Raw genomic sequence first — 18948 nt, 5'->3', positions numbered from 1 at the left:
GCCCTGCAACCTATGGTCAACACAGCCAAGAAAATCGACGTCATGAACTTGGTGAAATGAACAATGAAATCAGATCCATGTTTACCTACCCTCCGTACAACCAAAGGTGATGTGAAAATATAAAAATTATGAACACGTCACCAGATTGTGCAGCCCCCTACACCCCCCCCCCCAGCACACACACACACACACACACACACACACACACATTAACACACACACACACACACACACACACACACACACATACAACACACACACACACACACACACACACACACACACACACACACACACACTTCAGTAGATGCTAGCCACAGCGGCTGTTGTGATGGCGAAGTCTACGTTAATTATAGATATAGATATAATAAGACTATACAATCCTCAGCTATATAAAATATCGACCAATATTTTGCTTCTTGGCAACTTTCCATAGCAAGACTTTCACTAGCTTGGGATTCTTGTCACTACACTTCGTCCGCTGTTACAATGTTAATTTCACTAACACCTGCGTCGGGTGTATGACTATGAGCGAAAACCTACGGGAAACTACCTCATATTATACTTGATATATAAGAGTGTTTCTCAGTACAATTCGTTCAAGAGAAGTCAAAGCTATAGCAGCGAGCGATAACCTCTGAAATGGTACCTTACACCTGTCTCACGACACTCGAACTATTTCAAATGTTTCGTTCACAAATACTAGGATCAAGTGCAGGATAGTGAACGATATATTCTGCACATCTACTTGACCCGTCTCTCACTACCATTCGGACACACGTCAACATTATTTCGTTCACGTGTACGGTAAATACGAACTTGTGAGCTAATCTTTCTGGAAGAGGACACCATTCAGTGAGATAGACTGAAAGACGTGAGAAGATCGGTGTGAAGTGAAGTGAAGTGAAGGGTGTTGATGGTGGCAGATATGACGTGTGGCACTACGCGCACTGTGTCGCACTTGTCTCCAGCCTCACCGTCTACCTGTCTACTGTACGTACAGACGTCTGTCTTGCGTCCCTACACTCGTCTGTCTGTCCGTCTCTATATTCCATGGCCGCCCAACACTCGACTGTGTACATCCACACACAAAGACCGGTTCTGGCACTCACTCCATGACACCTCTCGCTTGACACTCCCTCATGACACTTTCACCTCATGACACTTAACGGTGTCACACACACACACACACACCCTTCACTATAGCCCTATGCTCACCAAACGCCTTATGACACTTCGTATTCCAGTATGACACTTATTGACGTATCCTCGACGTGACACCCAGGTCCTGCCCCACGTGTCATGCCCCACATGACACCCAGGTCCTGCCCCACGTGTCATGCCCCACGTGACACCCAGGTCCTGCCCCACGTGTCATGCCCCACGTGACACCCAGGTCCTGCCCCACGTGTCCTGCCCCACGTGACACCCAGGTCCTGCCCCACGTGACACCCAGGTCCTGCCCCACGTGTCCTGCCCCACGTGACACCCGTCCTGCCCCCACGTGTCATGCCCCACGTGACACCCAGGTCCTGCCCCACGTGACACCCAGGTCCTGCCCCACGTGTCATGCCCCACGTGACACCCAGGTCCTGCCCCACGTGTCATGCCCCACGTGACACCCAGGTCCTGCCCCACGTGTCATGCCCCACGTGACACCCAGGTCCTGCCTCACGTGTCATGCCCCACGTGACACCCAGGTCCTGCCCCACGTGTCATGCCCCACGTGACACCCAGGTCCTGCCTCACGTGTCATGCCCCACGTGACACCCGTATCCGCATGAGACCTCCTGAAGCGTGATGACCGGACCACGCCCACTCCTCCCGCGGGGGTGAGGCCACGCCCACTTCCGCCACGGGGGCAGCCTCACGGACGACCTTGAAGGCTGGCGACGCCCCCCCGTGGTGCAGGTTCCTCACAAACCCACCCACCCACCCACACCCGGGGGGGGGGGGGGGAGAACCCGGGGGGGGGGGGGAGAACCCGGGGGGGAGGAAAAACTATATAATTTCACATTTGCCCAGAATTCCCACGTGATCAGAGAGCAATCGCATGTGTAGTGATGATGAGGCTCATCCTGGGGGCCTGGGGCTTCCCCCTGGAGCCGCCCCAGCACACCCTCACGCCCCCCAGCTATCATCGTTTCCAGGAATTTTTATCCCAGTCACTCTCGTCTTACGAGATGGCGCCATGTTTCGTGCGCAGTGCCACAACCCACCCTACGTTTTCATCGGTGCGCAGTGCCACAACCCACCCTACGTTTTCATCGGTGCGCAGTGCCACAACCCACCCTACGTTTTCATCGGTGCGCAGTGCCACAACCCACCCTACGTTTTCATCGTTGCGCAGTGCCACAACCCACCCTACGTTTTCATCGGTGCACAGTGCCACAACCCACCCTACGTTTTCATCAGTCCGGCAGGCGGGTGCCATCTCGGCTTCCACAACCTTTTATGAAACAAGAGACGCTCGCTCACTGACAGAAATACAATCGTCGAGAAACATGAATATTACACACAGTTCAGCGTTGTCGTACGAGGCAGCCAGACACTGCACCAGGACCAGCCCAGGGTGGAGGACTACCTCCACCTCCACACTGGAATACCACCTCCACCTCCACCACACTGGACTACCACCTCCACCTCCACCACACGCTGGACCACATCTACCACATACAACACCTCTGCTCCACCACACAGTCTCTCTCTATATACAACCTCCGCTACCACATGTATAATGACGTTATTATTCATTTATTACCAATGTGTCAGTTATAAAACAACAATAACACGAGGTCTTCAAGAATAATGAAGTACAAAAATGACACTTCGTATTCCCATATGACACTTCTTGACGTACCCTCGTACTCACACAAAATATTACGAAGAAAATAAGGTGTGTGTGTGTGTGTGTGTGTGTGTGTGTGTGTGTGTGTACTATATTATAATCTCATTCATGCTTATATTAATTTCTATGAGCATTCCAGTTAACCTTCGTCTCGTACATTCTAATATCACCAACACCTCTACAGCAAATTGACCTTAACCCACCCCCCCCCTCCCCTCCCCCCAGGGAACCAACACCGTTGCAAACTGGAGCAAGACCCTTAGCAACACTGCTGCCAACCTTTGCAACAACAACAACAAAACAACAAAATTAACGTCAATAAATTCGTTTCTGAACCACAGTAGTTACGTGGCGCTGGGAGACCCGCTGTACCAAACTGGCGATTAAGGTTGTAACATATTAGTGTTTTCACATCAGTGGCAGTTTGGCGGATCATCTTCACTTACACACTGAAAACCACTGGATCAAATAAGTGCCAAAATTCCTCCCGTCCCCCAGTTAACAAGTTACGACCAGCCAGGTTGAAATGGCTATGGTTCGCTGTTTCAATGGCTATCACTCACCTACGTTAAATGGCTAAGGCCCACCAACTTTTAAATGTCTGTGGCGCGCTCAGTTTAAATGCCTACCTGTACCACTTTATTTTGTGAAAATAAAACAGTTCATCGAATGTATCAGATCACTAACTGTCAATATAAATATTTTCCATCATCTGTTTATATTCCCTCCACTACCGGAGCCACACGCGATACGTCTAGTAAACTACAAACAAAAACTAAAGAGTAAACAAACGACAAAACACATCATAAAGCGAAACACTCAAATTTCCTGCTCTGATTAACACCTTTAGTACGACTGTACGACCAACGTGTACGACGGTACGACTACTACAGAACAACCCAGTAATGCTACGGCTTTGACCAGACTATCTAATGTTTGGCTAATACACCCAGGGTCGTACCGTCGTACTCGAGGGTCGTACCGTCGTACTCAAGGGCTTAGCGTCGTACTCAGAGGTCGTACCGTCGTACTCAAGGGTCGTACCGTCGTACTCAAGGGTCGTACCGTCGTACTCAAGGGTCTTACCGTCGTACTTAAGGATCGTACCGTCGTACTAAAGGGTCGTACCGTCGTACTCAAGGGTCGTACCGTCGTACTCAAGGGTCGTGCCGTCGTACCCACGGGTCGTACCGTCCAACTCACGATGATCAAATAGATGACAGGTGATCATGGGAACTGGGTCTATGGACCATGAGAAACCCATGATTCCATCCCCCTAGAACGAGGCGATGTGGACGACTCTGTTTACCAGCATCTGTCTACTGATGATTGGCCGTGGTCTAACCACCCAATCAGAACGCCAAACAACCCCGGGGGTTGTTCACATTCTCAACCATTACTCTAAGGGAAGCGTCAGATGATGAACGTCTTTAGGTGAAAACTCTCTCTCTACACAGACCAAAGTTACCACGTAACTGACGAAGGAAGTCAATTCTTTCTGAAGAAATCACATGGGAAGGAAATGAAAGAAAAACACCATAAAAACATCATGTAAGAAATTTGGATTATTCTTACGTAAAATCATTACTGGAATCTGGAATTCACATTTACGGGTGGGATCCGGTAACACCTATTTGTAGTAATATTATCATTAACATGATTATATGTGAACGATAGTAAATGAAGCAATCGGAAGGTCAAAATAATTTTACACTTGAACATTCCATCTTACGACAGCATAATCCTATCTACAAGTCTTACATCGTCACGATGTGCTATACATTCGTAAATCCCACTCCAAGACATGCATTAACCGCCTCTACTAGTGTTATGTCCTACAATGACCTGCTAAAACTCACCTCTCCCTGGGTTCAACCTTCATATGATGGACATACAAGTCCTCGCTGCTCACCATAATGTGCTACAAAAAGCATCAGCAACTCCTACATGACTTCTACTTAACTATAACTAATACTTATACTAAAATATACTATATCTACCTTACCTTAGTGGCTGGGCAAGGTTTTCTTAAAGGCTAAATATCTAAGACAAATTACTTCGTGTCAGTGACCAAAGTTAAGAAGTCAGGTACTTTTACTAAACTTAATATTAATCAAGTTGGAAATGGTCAAAAAAATTTCCGTACCAAAGTTAGAACAAACCAACTAACAAGATAGTTAGTTCCTAGACTAACTATATGGTTCTACCCAGGTTTACGTACACCAATTTCAAATCAGTACTTTAACAATATCACATAACATACACAGTTTTGTATAGGTTATAGAATTATGAACACGTAGGTCAGTTGTGTGTACGTTCTACTACTATAAATATGGAGTTCAGTTTTGTATAGGTTTTAGTACTATACACATGGGGTTCAGTGCGACCTAACATAACGAGTTGATTCTGTTATTAATGTAGTTCCAGCTCACAATTTGAGCGGTTAGATTTAGCGGTCATTACGCTGGCTAAGCTTTGGTCAAGGTGACGGAGGCGTGGAACAAGCGTGAGGTAGGCCAGCTGGTGGTGTCGTCTGCTTACCACACAACACGACCGATCCTTCACGCACGAAAGAACTCACAGATTCAATTCTGGTTTTTACCAAGCTAATGCCAGGTTGGAAACACTGCGTCTGGTTATAAAACCGTGACATATTATCATGGCCAAGCTTCAAAGACATGCTCTAACCCCGATAAAAATTCTTATTCGTTCTAATACAGTTTGCTAAAAGCTCAACGCAATACAGCGTTATCCGTTACCAAACCTAACGAGTGATAATTCATGACGCCGGGTTCCGTAAATATCCAAAACCTTAAATTAACGACATTACAACCTGGACCGCCAGACCTCCGCCACAACCTCGATATACCAGAACCTCGCCCTTACAGCTGCCCAGGCAAAACTGTGCCATGCAACATTCACTTGTAGATCGACTTTCCCACGTTACAGTGACAGAATCTCGCTCAAGAGCACATTTTTTACACGTCGTTATGCCACAGCGAGAGACATTACGGAAGAGAACCATCGACCCGTCAAAACTTTTCATTTAGGAGACCGGCCGAGCAGGTGGAGCATCTGGCACGTTCCAGTATTATTTCCCTTTCATTCTCATCCACGTCTTTTATTCCTTAAATGACAAAGAACTTCGAGTAATGGTTCCTCGCGCACGGAGGCCCTTAACAGGACCCTGATTTAGTCAAGACCTGGACTAATAACCACATTATGTAGTAGATAACCAAAACCTCCTCCATACTAATGTTCTATGACATATAGACCAACCAAAACAAGATATCATCTGGTATCAATTAATACTTCGTCCCTAAATGATCAAGAATCACCCTTGTGGAGATAACGACCATTCACGCGATGAACAGTTGTTCCTGTAGTGACGTCAGCAGGAACATGGTAAGGAGAGACAGGATTTCTCTCCACCCAGCGAGGGAGATCAGGATCAAACATTCCTCAAGTGACACTTCTCAGAATGGTGACTCATGTTAACACTCAAACAAGCACTTCACAATTAAGCGACTCAACAACCAAGTACAACAATTAGTCGTCAGTTTTAACAGCATTCCATGTACAAATGTCGCAGTCAGTTCAAACCAGTCCAACATCCGCCCTTGACAAATGTACATTTTCGTCAGAATTCGACACTTGTAACTTGACGAGGTGTGTCGCTCACAAGCCACTACTGCTGTTCCTGCTGACATAGTCTGGCTTGTAATGACTCATTCAGTCCATTAATTACTGTGATAAACATGAATGGTTCGTCTTGCTGTGTCTGTGAACGATGCTGTGGTTGAAGCCTCCGTCATGCAAGCAGATAAGTAGGTGAACAACCAAGGAAGCTACTGCTGTATCTCCAACACTCTCGCTTTTTCTGTGATTGCTCATGGTTGTACTTCACTGGGTTGTCTCAGGACCTGGTAGGTGTTCACGTCTCTAAATGGCGTTCCTCAAGGTGGAGGACTTTCACCCATCCAGTACATCATCATGTTTGGAGTGACGACGACTTACATGTTCACCCAGACGAGGGCACACGCACACGATCCCAACCCCACTCAGATCAATCTGCCCTGATGACGTCATGTTAATCTCCTGGAAGAAAACGGTGGCCAGATGATGAAGAAAACAGATTCAGGTGGTCCTGCTGGCGACACCGTGACTCTACCGTCATCCAAACTGTCAACTATCATCATTCATACGAAGACGAACGTGACACCTGACCAGCCCTTCGTCAGGTGTAGTTAATAACAATGATTAAATATCGACACTAATGATATTAATAATAATAATAATAATAATGATAATAATAATAATGATAATAATAATAATAATGATAATGATAATAATAATGATAATAATAATAATGATAATAATAATAATAATGATAATGATAATAATAATGATAATAATAATAATAATAATAATAATAATAATAATAATAACAATAATAATAATAATAATAATAATAATAATAATAATAATAATATAATAACAACAATAATAATAATAATAATGATAATAATAATAATAGTTACAACTTCACACAAAGCCCAAGTAATACAATTCTTGATACATTATGTCCACGCCATTATTGGTTATTTCTAAGTCCTGCTACACCAGCTGTACATACATACATACATACATACATACATACATACATACAGTACTGACCTGTTGAAAGCCTGACCTGTACCTGGAAGCTGTGGTTCCCAACTTTTACGAGCAGCGTTCCAATAATACGTCTCGTCCACTGTGTGTGTGTGTACCAATCTACATCTCAAAATCTCATACGGTAAATTACTTTGAACAAAAAAATTTGTTTATTGTACTACGGTAGCCAGCAGAATGAACTATGAATAATATATAGTCCAACATTCCTTAACAACCTAAAAAAAAAAAAAGAAAAATATTGATCAGGCTAGCTGCCCTACGCATACCACGGCTTGGGAACCCATGCCCTGAAGGATAAGAGGTTTACTAATGTATATATATATATATATATATATATATATATATATATATATATATATATATATATATATATTATGAAATGTATGAGGCTCACTTCTTGAGTTCATCATAATTACCCACAGTGTTCGATCAACCTTACACTATACATATGTGAGTGGTTGTGGGCAGGCAGTACAATGGTTGAGGGCAGGCAGTACAATGGTTGAGGGCAGGCAGTACAGTGGTTGTGGGCAGGCAGTACAGTGGTTGTGGGCAGGCAGTACAATGGTTGAGGGCAGGCAGTACAGTGGTTGAGGGCAGGCAGTACAGTGGTTGAGGGCAGGCAGTACAGTGGTTGAGGGCAGGCAGTACAGTGGTTGAGGGCAGGCAGTACAGTGGTTGTGGGCAGGCAGTACAGTGGTTGTGGGCAGGCAGTACAGTGGTTGAGGGCAGGCAGTACAGTGGTTGTGGGCAGGCAGTACAGTGGTTGTGGGCAGGCAGTACAGTGGTTGAGGGCAGGCAGTACAGTGGTTGAGGGCAGGCAGTACAGTGGTTGTGGGCAGGCAGTACAGTGGTTGAGGGCAGGCAGTACAGTGGTTGTGGGCAGGCAGTACAGTGGTTGAGGGCAGGCAGTACAGTGGTTGTGGGCAGGCAGTACAGTGGTTGAGGGCAGACAGTACCCAGGTTGTGGGCAGGCAGTACAGTGGTTGAGGGCAGGCGGTACAATGGTTGAGGGCAGGCAGTACAGTGGTTGTGGGCAGGCAGTACAAGGGTTGAGGGCAGGCAGTACAGTGGTTGAGGGCAGGCAGTACCCAGGTTGAGGGCAGGCTCAGTACAGGGTTGTGGGCAGGCAGTACAGTGGTTGAGGGCAGGCAGTACAGTGGTTGAGGGCAGGCAGTACAGTGGTTGAGGGCAGGCAGTACAGTGGTTGAGGGCAGGCAGTACAGTGGTTGAGGGCAGGCAGTACAGTGGTTGAGGGCAGGCAGTACAGTGGTTGAGGGCAGGCAGTACAGTGGTTGAGGGCAGGCAGTACAGTGGTTGAGGGCAGGCAGTACAGTGGTTGAGGGCAGGCAGTACAGTGGTTGAGGGCAGGGCAGTACAGTGGTTGTGGGCAGGCAGTACAGTGGTTTGAGGGCAGGCAGTACAGTGGTTGAGGGCAGGCAGTACAGTGGTTGAGGGGCAGGCAGTACCAGTGGTTGAGGGCAGGCAGTACAGGTGAGGGCAGGCAGTACAGTGGTTGAGGGCAGGCAGTACAGTGGTTGAGGGCAGGCAGTACAGTGGTTGAGGGCAGGCAGTACAGTGGTTGAGGGCAGGCAGTACAGTGGTTGTGGGCAGGCAGTACAGTGGTTGAGGGCAGACAGTACAGTGGTTGAGGGCAGGCAGTACCCAGGTTGAGGGCAGGCAGTACAGTGGTTGTGGGCAGGCAGTACAGTGGTTGAGGGCAGACAGTACAGTGGTTGAGGGCAGGCAGTACCCAGGTTGAGGGCAGGCAGTACAGTGGTTGTGGGCAGGCAGTACAGTGGTTGAGGGCAGGCAGTACAGTGGTTGAGGGCAGGCAGTACAGTGGTTGTGGGCAGGCAGTACAGTGGTTGAGGGCAGGCAGTACAGTGGTTGTGGGCAGGCAGTACAGTGGTTGTGGGCAGGCAGTACAGTGGTTGAGGGCAGGCAGTACAGTGGTTGTGGGCAGACGTGAGAAACATTTGGCTTTACGTTCACACTTCACTGGTGATTATCAGTCACGTAAACAGTTTAGTAGTTAGGTTCGGAATCCTTGTTAGTTTTGTTGCTCTTACAACGCTCACTTGTGAGTGTGTGATGTCTTCCAATGATCACACACAGACTCCAAAGACCCAAAATAATCTGTTGTTGTTTGAATTCCTTTTGTATAATACAAACCAATCAATATAATCATCAAAATGTAATGTAACTTCGCATCTAACAACGACCAGTCATTCAGTCCACCCAATTTTATTTAACTTAGTCCTGGAGGAAGAGCGGTTCTTCAACCTAACTTTAAACCATGAAAACAGTATATTACTAATTACCAGACACTAAGTTTCCTGACTTAAATTTCACGCACGGCCAGCAAGCGCATCACTGGGCCAGGAAGGAAGTTTACAACACTGAAGAGGAGTTCAAAGGTTACATTTCCAGGGAAAACCGAGGTAAACTCTACCCGATTTAGAAAGACAATATAAATTTCACAGTTGGCTGGAGAGTGTGTTTACAAACGACCAGTTAACCTGACAATGGACGGCTGCCAGATGAACGAGGCTTCACACACACACACACATACACACACACACACACACACACACACACACACTGAGGAAGTTTGTCGACACGAAAATATCTGCAGTATATCTCTCCTGACGTTGTCTACACTGTAGTGTTTGTCTTGACGTTGTCTACACTGTAATGTTTGTCTTGACCTTGTCTACACTGTAAGATTTCGTCTTCCTGGTGTTCCACTAATGTTTACCTTCAATAATACAATAATCACAGAAATAATCTTCCAATCTTCATTACCACAATTCTAATTACAGTAGAATAATCTATACCTTACCTTTTGTGAGAGAGAACTAATGTTTATGAATTGTGTTCACTTCTTCTTGCTCCAACTGACGTTGTAGCGCATACGTCAATCACACATCGGGTAGTTAGGCTCACTTAGCGTAAACACATCTATAGAAAACGTCTGGTAAGACTAAAGTTACATCGAGCTACGTCAGACGGAATATAACACAGTAGAACAGGTGAAGAAGAACACTTATGTGAAGAACAGATGATCACACCATCCATGGTGGTGGTGGATGAGTGAGTGGGAGCCGTGCACTGCCCCACACCATCCATGGTGGTGGTGGATGAGTGAGTGGGAGCCGTGCACTGCCCCACACCATCCATGGTGGTGGATGAGTGAGTGGGAGCCGTGCACTGCCCCACACCATCCATGGTGGTGGATGAGTGAGTGGGAGCCGTGCACTGCCCCACACCATCCATGGTGGTGGTGGATGAGTGAGTGGGAGCCGTGCACTGCCCCACACCATCCATGGTGGTGGTGGATGAGTGAGTGGGAGCCGTGCGCTGCCCCACACCATCCATGGTGGTGGTGGATGAGTGAGTGGGAGCCGTGCGCTGCCCCACACCATCCATGGTGGTGGTGGATGAGTGAGTGGGAGCCGTGCGCTGCCCCACACCATCCATGGTGGTGGTGGATGAGCGAGTGGGAGTCGTGCACTGCCCCACACAAGGCTGTAACTACCCACGACAGTGGTCCCAAACTGCCCCGCGCCGCTCCTTCACGTGTCAACAACGGTAATGAGCGAACAAATAGTTAAGGTCTGTTAGCGACGGCGAGAGGTCTTCCCCTCTGTGTGTTGACCTTCGTGACCGCTGAAATTGGCGGTGAGGTTTACCTGCTGTCAATACATACCTCACCGCTCGTCATTCACATGACCAGATGTCAACGAGTTGACCAACACGATGTAAGACCCGGGAACACTGTGGTGTTGAACCGTAAACAAAAACAAAATAATCCCCCAACATTATGTGCTGATCAATAATATGCTGACTCATTATGGAATTATTCTTTGAACAAAGAACAACAAAGAAATAAACAACAACAACAGACCATCATGTCCTTTTGAGGTCGTGTATGGCAATGAGAAAGATCAGGAACACAGATGTGTGTGGTAAGACCAGACAGACAGACACACGGCTTCTGGAGGAACACTTGTAAGCTTAACACACATCTATGGAGCAGCAAGTAATATCAAGTCGTGGATGTGAACTGAAGTATTTGTTAAATCTATTCATTCCTGGTGTATGGTCTTGCTCGCTCCTACTCTCACTATTGAATCTTTCCAGTTGGCAACAGTCACGCGCATGCAGTACATGAAAGTCTCTCCCACACGCGTTTTTTTTTTTGCTTCTGTATTACATTTCGTTTTCTTTATGACAATTATTCTAGTCATGGGCCGATGCCTTTCCCAAGCACAAGCTTTTAGTAAATCCCACAAATGATAATAAAAGACAAACAGAAGAACCCAGTGGTACGCTGTCACATATTTTCCAAGACTTGTTTCGATTACGTGAACGATATCAAAATGTTTAAGTGAGTTTGAAATTAACTTGAGTAACACTTTGTGATCTAATGTATTGCTCCCAGCCTGGGTGTGAGGTCATTAACCCGCGGGCAATGACTGGTAATTAACATCACCAGTACACCAATGTACTGAATTCAGCTTCAAAGTGTGAAATTGAAAGCGAATCTATATTTCTCTTACATTTATAGAGAACATACATGAATTATAATGACTTTTTGTGACGTAATGATATGAGAATAAGATCAACTTAAATTTAAGTACATCTGGAATTTCGCCAATTTCGGAGAACTACAAGTTTCTCTCTATAAATTGATATTATTCAGCACACAGGCCGCCTGCAGCGGTATAGCGGTTAGCCTTACTGACCATGAGTCAGCACGGGCCTGCATGGATTCTATTCCTGGCCGCGGCAGTCGGCCCACACCCAGCCCAGGTGCTCATCCTTCCTTCCCTTGGAGGCTGGTCGATATATGAGCATCTAGTTTAAGCTGGTGTGTGTGTGTGTGTGTGTGTGTGTGTGTGTGTGTGTGTGTGTGTGTGTACATCAAAGTAAAGTCAAGGTACATATAAAGGTTAACACAAGAAGTAACGAGCACAATTCTCTCCCCGTAACACACAACTCATAATAACAACACACACGTCCACTACAACAGTAATCATGACCAACAGAAAGTTTACTTACCACCAACACTAAGAGAAAAATACATCTTCTATCAATGAAATTACTTTCTTTTTTTGTCTTACTTTTCGTAACAAATCACAACTTTCACCTGACGTCATCAAAGAAAAAAAGAAAAAAAAATATTAATCAGTTGTCAAGAGTAACGGATCTCACCTCTATTTCCCATCTTCCGTTTTCTTTCCCTGTGTGGAATACTGGGTTAGCACAGGTGAAAGTTGGATGATATGGAGGATACCCCCCCCCCCCCTGCCTGGTGGGGGCGGGGGGGGGGGATCCGGCCTCACACTACGCGCGTGAGACCTCACACCACACCACACACTTACACTAACCCCCAACCACACACACACACACACACACACACATGCGAACGTACACCACACATACGTACACAAGACACCAAAACACAGGTACACACACACACACACACACACACACACATACACACAACACGCTGGGTCACTGCTTCACGTGAACATAGACTTTCTCTCGCCTGCGAAGACCACCCAGTCACGCAAGTGTGTGTACTGTGTGTGTGTGTGTGTGTGTGTGTGTGTGTACTGTGTGTGTGTGTGTGTGTGTGTGTGTGTGTGTGTATAAGAACGCATGAGAGAAGGAATCCTTCCCAGGTATATCTGCGTCGCGTCGTAGAGGGCGACTTTACGAGGGGCGGTGGGCTGGAAATCCTCTCCTCCTACATTATTACTTTCAACGAGTAGGAACAGAAGTAACAGCCAAGGGAGGATCCCACTCCCTCAGTTGTTCCTGATGCTCCACATCGCTCAGGGAAAAAGGGCGAACATGTATGAAAATAATGATAAATTATCATTATTTCTATAATTATCATTATAATAACTTGATCACCAGTGGCGCGTCATCAGCAAACATCAGGCGTCCACTCCACCTACATATGCAGCCTCCTCCCACCATCACAGGACGCAACAGCAATCAACCCACTCCAGGGAAATCACCGCCAACCACACGACGTAACAGACCCGCTCGCTCGTTACACTGAGAACCAAGTGGTTGGCAGTTAGCCTAGTGTCATAAGACCACCCCCAGGGTAGACCAGTCCGGAGGCATGTGTAGGAACGCATCATCAATACGTTTTCCTTAGTGTATCAACCTTACAGTGAGGTAGATGGAACATCTACCCTTCCCTCTGGACTTGAAGAGTAATCTACCCACTGTGGAAAACAGCAACACCCCCTCAAGGTGATTTACCACTCTGAAAAAGATGACTTTGTTCCCAGGGTGATGGCTTACTCCCCCTGAGGAAGGCGACTGAACTCCATTTCTGGAAATGACTGTCATGATGAAGGTGTAGTTATGGTAGCGAAAGAGTTAATCACTTAACTACCAATACACTGCTCGCAAATGGGCCTGTTGGGCACCAGAGCGTGCTGGAAAATACCGAAAAACGTGTGTTACATACAGTAACAAGCCACATGGTGGCCAGAGGCGGTTTTTGAAATGTGTTAAAACGTCTTTTGCTCCCTGTTCGAGATCCCTGAATGATGAATGGGTGATAACGAGCCACACGAGGGAATCACCATCCAAAGCTCCTTCATTACGTACTGGCTGACCCCAGGTGTTAGAACTACCCATACCATCTTGTATTACCCCAACGAGAAGCTATCAGTGTAGGAAACCTAGTCCACATACCTGGTTCATACCTGTTAGCTTCGGCCAGTAATGATGAACGTGTTGGGATACGTGGTAGTTAGCCCCGAGTGCAAGGAACGTTTATATATCATGCAGCTAACACTGAGCACAAGGAAAACTTTTCGTGTATATCTAATAACTCGTTTTCCTGTGTAAGATAACTTACTCCTGACATACACACACAGTAGCCAGCTTCGAGGGGTAGGAAAACTTTACTTACAGACTTACTAACAAGATACAAGAGGTCGGGAAACCTTGTTTACATATGTGGCTTACAGACTGCGCGTTACATACACCTGCCACACGTATATATACATATGGTCAGTACATACACAGATAGCCAGTCAAGTGAGAGATTAAGATCACGATAAAAACAGCGGGAGATATGTTGGCGTGTGAGGGAGTGTAGTGCGTGTATATTTAAGCACTAGCTGACCCTGGACTTGTGAAAAAGGAAGTACTGGTCTCATGTGAAGTTTGAGAAAGCGTCGCTGGCACAGTGTACCCCCCACGCCCACCGACACACGCTCATATATACATATGAAGAAACACATCTGGATGACCTTTAAACATCTAAGGTTTAAAGGACAACTGTTTTCCACTATGACATTCGCCTCTAAACACGGACGTTGAGGGGCGATTCGCTCTCAAGACTTCTCCTCCTGTACAAGGCTGGGATATGTCTGGTAGACCAGACGTGCCTTCAGATATAACTCAGTTTTCTCATAACTTGAAACACAAGGTCAGTGAAGTGAATTCTTGTATGGCGGGACACCGGGTTCCCTAACAACCTTAAATCACTCTCTGGCCGTTCGCTGTCACAGAGTGATGCCAACTGCCAGTTAAGAAGGTCTCTGGCCACCTCCCAACACCGACCAAAGGTCAGACCAACAGGGAATGAGGGAGGCTTTACCTGACTTCTTGCACCCATGGCAGCCGTGAATTGAGAAGCCTCCAGCTACCTACTGACACCCAAGGAAGCCAGTGAGTAATGGTCGAGGCTTACTGACACTAGTGGAATCCTACAGGTAATTGCAAGGGCTTCCAGCTACCTTGTGGCACCTGAGGAAGCCAAGATGTAAACAGTGAGGCTTTCCATATTTTCTTAGCAGTCATGGTCCCTAACATGATCCCCCTTCGTCAGTAGTAGAGCTAGGATCTCCTTCGTCAGTAGTATGGAGAGCTAGGATCTCCTTCGTCAGTAGTAGAGCTAGGATCTCCTTCGTCAGTAGTATGGAGAGCTAGGATCTCCTTCGTCAGTAGTATGGAGAGCTAGGATCTCCTTCGTCAGTAGTATGGAGAGCTAGGATCTCCTTCGTCAGTAGTATGGAGAGCTAGGATCTCCTTCGTCAGTAGTATGGAGAGCCAGGATCTCCTTCGTCAGTAGTATGGAGAGCTAGGATCTCCTTCGTCAGTAGTATGGAGAGCTAGGATCTCCTTCGTCAGTAGTATGGAGAGCTAGGATCTCCTTCGTCAGTAGTATGGAGAGCTAGGATCTCCTTCGTCAGTAGTATGGAGAGCTAGGATCTCCTTCGTCAGTAGTATGGAGAGCCAGGATCTCCTTCGTCAGTAGTATGGAGAGCTAGGATCTCCTTCGTCAGTAGTATGGAGAGCTAGGATCTCCTTCGTCAGTAGTATGAACAGCAAGTGTAGCAAGGGACACTGTCTGTAGGTGAAACCCTGAGGGCACTGCCGGTGGAAAGGCTCTCCTGCACCACCGTTCAGCCTATCCTACAGTCCTACCACACATCCCTGGAGAGAGAGAGAGAGAGAGAGAGAGAGAGAGAGAGAGAGAGAGAGAGAGAGAGAGAGAGAGAGAAGGGGGTTGTACCACAACCAGTTCCCCCACACTCCTCCCACAGTGCCAAGTAACCTAACTGATGTTCCTCCCACACACACATACTGCCCCCCCCCCCCTCCACCGTCTCCGACAACTTTCTCGACCTGCATTATCTCCAACACATCTCGCAACAACTCTCCCTCAACAACTATCACCAATCCTCTAACAGTAATCTCCAACAGTTATCCCCTCCTCTCCATCACTGCCTCTAACAATCAGCCCAATTTCTCCTCCAACAATAAAGCCTCTCTCTCCTACGACACAATCCCCAACATTCTTCTCCACCTCGAAGCCAACTCCTTTCTCTCTTCCATAACCACAACGAACTTCACATGACCATCTCCAACAATCCTTACCATCCCTTCTCCAACGCAACCTCCAACCCTCCCGCTACACCAGCGGCCCTGGCTCTCTCTCTCTCTCTCTCTCTCTCTCTCTCTCTCTCTCTCTCTCTCTCTCAAAAGCATCTCCTCCAATTTGCTTCTCGGAAAACATTTTCTCCAGTCCTTAACTGGGCAGAAATCCTTAGCTGCAGTGACCCTATATCTCCAGTGTGCTTGCCTCCGCCCACACCCAAACCCGCCCATGCCCGCCCACACACGCCTCAGCCCCAGTTATCCACGCCCAGGTAGGCCCACACACACACACACACACACACACACACACACACACTTCACCATCGCCCACAAAAACAAGATGTCGACCCCACTTCCACTTCAGTTTCTACCCCTTCTATACCCCCAGCGAGGCACACTTCATCATCGCCCACACCACATCGCCTACACTCATGTCTAACCCACACACACACACACACACACACACACACACACACACACGGCCCGTCACCCGTTCCGCCCACATCCACTCCAAACACCTGACAATAAACTCACCATTTCCACGTCTTAAATGTCTGGTACGACACCTGGCGAGGCACCCTGTACCTTCCCATGGCTCTACTGTCCCATAACAGTATAGGAGGTTGTAACTATATCCTTAACTATGACGTAACAAGGTCGCTAAACCTTAGGTGGGGTTAATTTCTTGACCTGCCCAGTCATGTACCTTCGCATTGGTTGCTTCATCCTGCATCTGCAGCTTCCATTTCCAACTTCGCAACACCTGATCCATTTCCACCATCCATGTAGTGAAGACAACGTATCACACCTCCGCTCATTATTCCATCCATGGCTCAAGTTACCACCGCAGGTAGCTATCCAACATGAAGGACTTCCATGTATGAGATAAATCACGAGATAATTAAACACGTTCATGTCCTGTAACTGCCAAAAACGAGTTCTCCTCAATGTCTCTTATCCCACACACACACACACACACACACACACACACACAGAAAATGGCATTCGGGAATGTATGATGCAAAACAATGGTTGATGAGAGGAATGAACAAGTGGAGCTCTCTCTCTCTCTCTCTCTCTCTCTCTCTCTCTCTCTCTCTCTCTCTCTCTCTCTCTCTCTCTCAGCATACGCCCTAAACATATCCCACTTCTTAATGATACCTACACACACACAAAATGGCTCGACAACATACACTGCATTAACGTGCATAGAATCCTATCCATACAGAAAATGTGTCATCTTCGCCTACAAGGATCTCATTTACCAGCGAGTGTGGGATTATTTCTTAGCCAGCGTTGAAATCTCTGAATGAGAATGTAATCCCAGACATTCATCCAGTCCTGAGGCGACGTGTATCTCAGGCTTAAGACAGACGTCAATATCAACATGACTGTGCAATATCATTCAGCCTTATCATAACTCATGGATCCAACATCATAAATGGGCAAACCTTTTATAATGATCCAATAGCCAGTGCCATTGTGGGAGGGAGAGATAAGGATGGTAGAATAGGAGGCAACAGGGAATGCAACAGTAGCAACAGAAGGAGCAACATGGGCAGGTGGAGGAGGTGGAGGAGGAGGAGGTGGAGGAGGAGGAGGAGGAGGTGGAGGCAGCGTCTGTGTGTGTGTGTGTGTGTGTGTGTGTGTGTGGGCACAGGAGAGTCCAGGGTAGGCAGGCAGTGTCGCAACCCAACCTACCTCACATCTGCTTCGTGTTCGTATAACTTCACCTGCTGCCAGATATTCCCGCCTCCTGCACCCTCCACGGACCACACCACAACTCCCTCCACTTGAAAAAAGCCGTCCAAACTTGCATATTATGGTTAACAAAAAATGGGGGGGGGCTGAAATGCCAACAAACACGTACCTGCTTCTTAGACACTTGACCTTATATGGCGTGCACAATCCAAACGCACTGAACTATCACTTTTCCAACTTTGCAATTGAGTCACTAGCCATCGTTAATGAACACTGAGTGGGAGAAATCCATCCTTAACAACTTTCACTACAACACACATCCATCCTGAGATTTGGCGCCCCAGTTATTTTCACGGGGACCTGAGGGAGGGGCTTTGAAAAAAACGTCGCTTGGTTGGGAGGAGCGGAGCGCGCACCTCCGTCACCCACAAGAGCCACAGCCATTCTGAGTCTCGTGTGTGGGAGCCGACTTGACCGACCCACCCCTCAGTTGCTAACTACTTCAAATCCTTTTTGGTTTCTCTCACACGTCTGGGGCAACCGAGCCCTCGTCTCCCACCGCTGCACTAACCATCGATGAAGGGCGAATCACTTCCCACGGTGTTCTAGAAGGGTAGGTCGTGCAGACGGGGTTGGTACGATATGTTGTGCGTGTTGAGGGTGTCCGCTTCACTGCCTGCCTCCCGCCCGCCCACGTGCCCGTCGAGATACCGTTGGTGGCGGTGGCTGGTTGATCACTGCTCGTGAGATATTGCAACATTGGAGACCTATTGACTTTCCACAAGTGTCTTGTGGGC

The 18948-nt window shown here is 47.2% G+C and overlaps 1 protein-coding gene across 6 annotated transcripts in view; it reads right to left on the bottom strand.

Moving 5' to 3' along the window:
• LOC139765566 (uncharacterized) overlaps positions 1-18611 on the bottom strand; it is a 131618-nt gene extending 113007 nt beyond the window's left edge. For all 6 annotated transcript variants that reach the window (XM_071693131.1, XM_071693136.1, XM_071693134.1 and 3 more), the window contains exon 1: positions 18321-18611. The gene's annotated coding sequence lies outside the window, so the exon portion shown is untranslated. The remainder of the gene's footprint in view (positions 1-18320) is intronic.
• Between the last annotated feature and the right edge of the window lie 337 nt (positions 18612-18948).

The sequence above is a fragment of the Panulirus ornatus genome, chromosome 55 (genome assembly GCF_036320965.1).
Source record: "Panulirus ornatus isolate Po-2019 chromosome 55, ASM3632096v1, whole genome shotgun sequence".
NCBI lineage: Eukaryota > Metazoa > Arthropoda > Malacostraca > Decapoda > Palinuridae > Panulirus > Panulirus ornatus.
The sequence above is the reverse complement of the archived record's forward strand: the minus strand, read 5'-3'. Positions and strand labels throughout refer to the sequence as shown.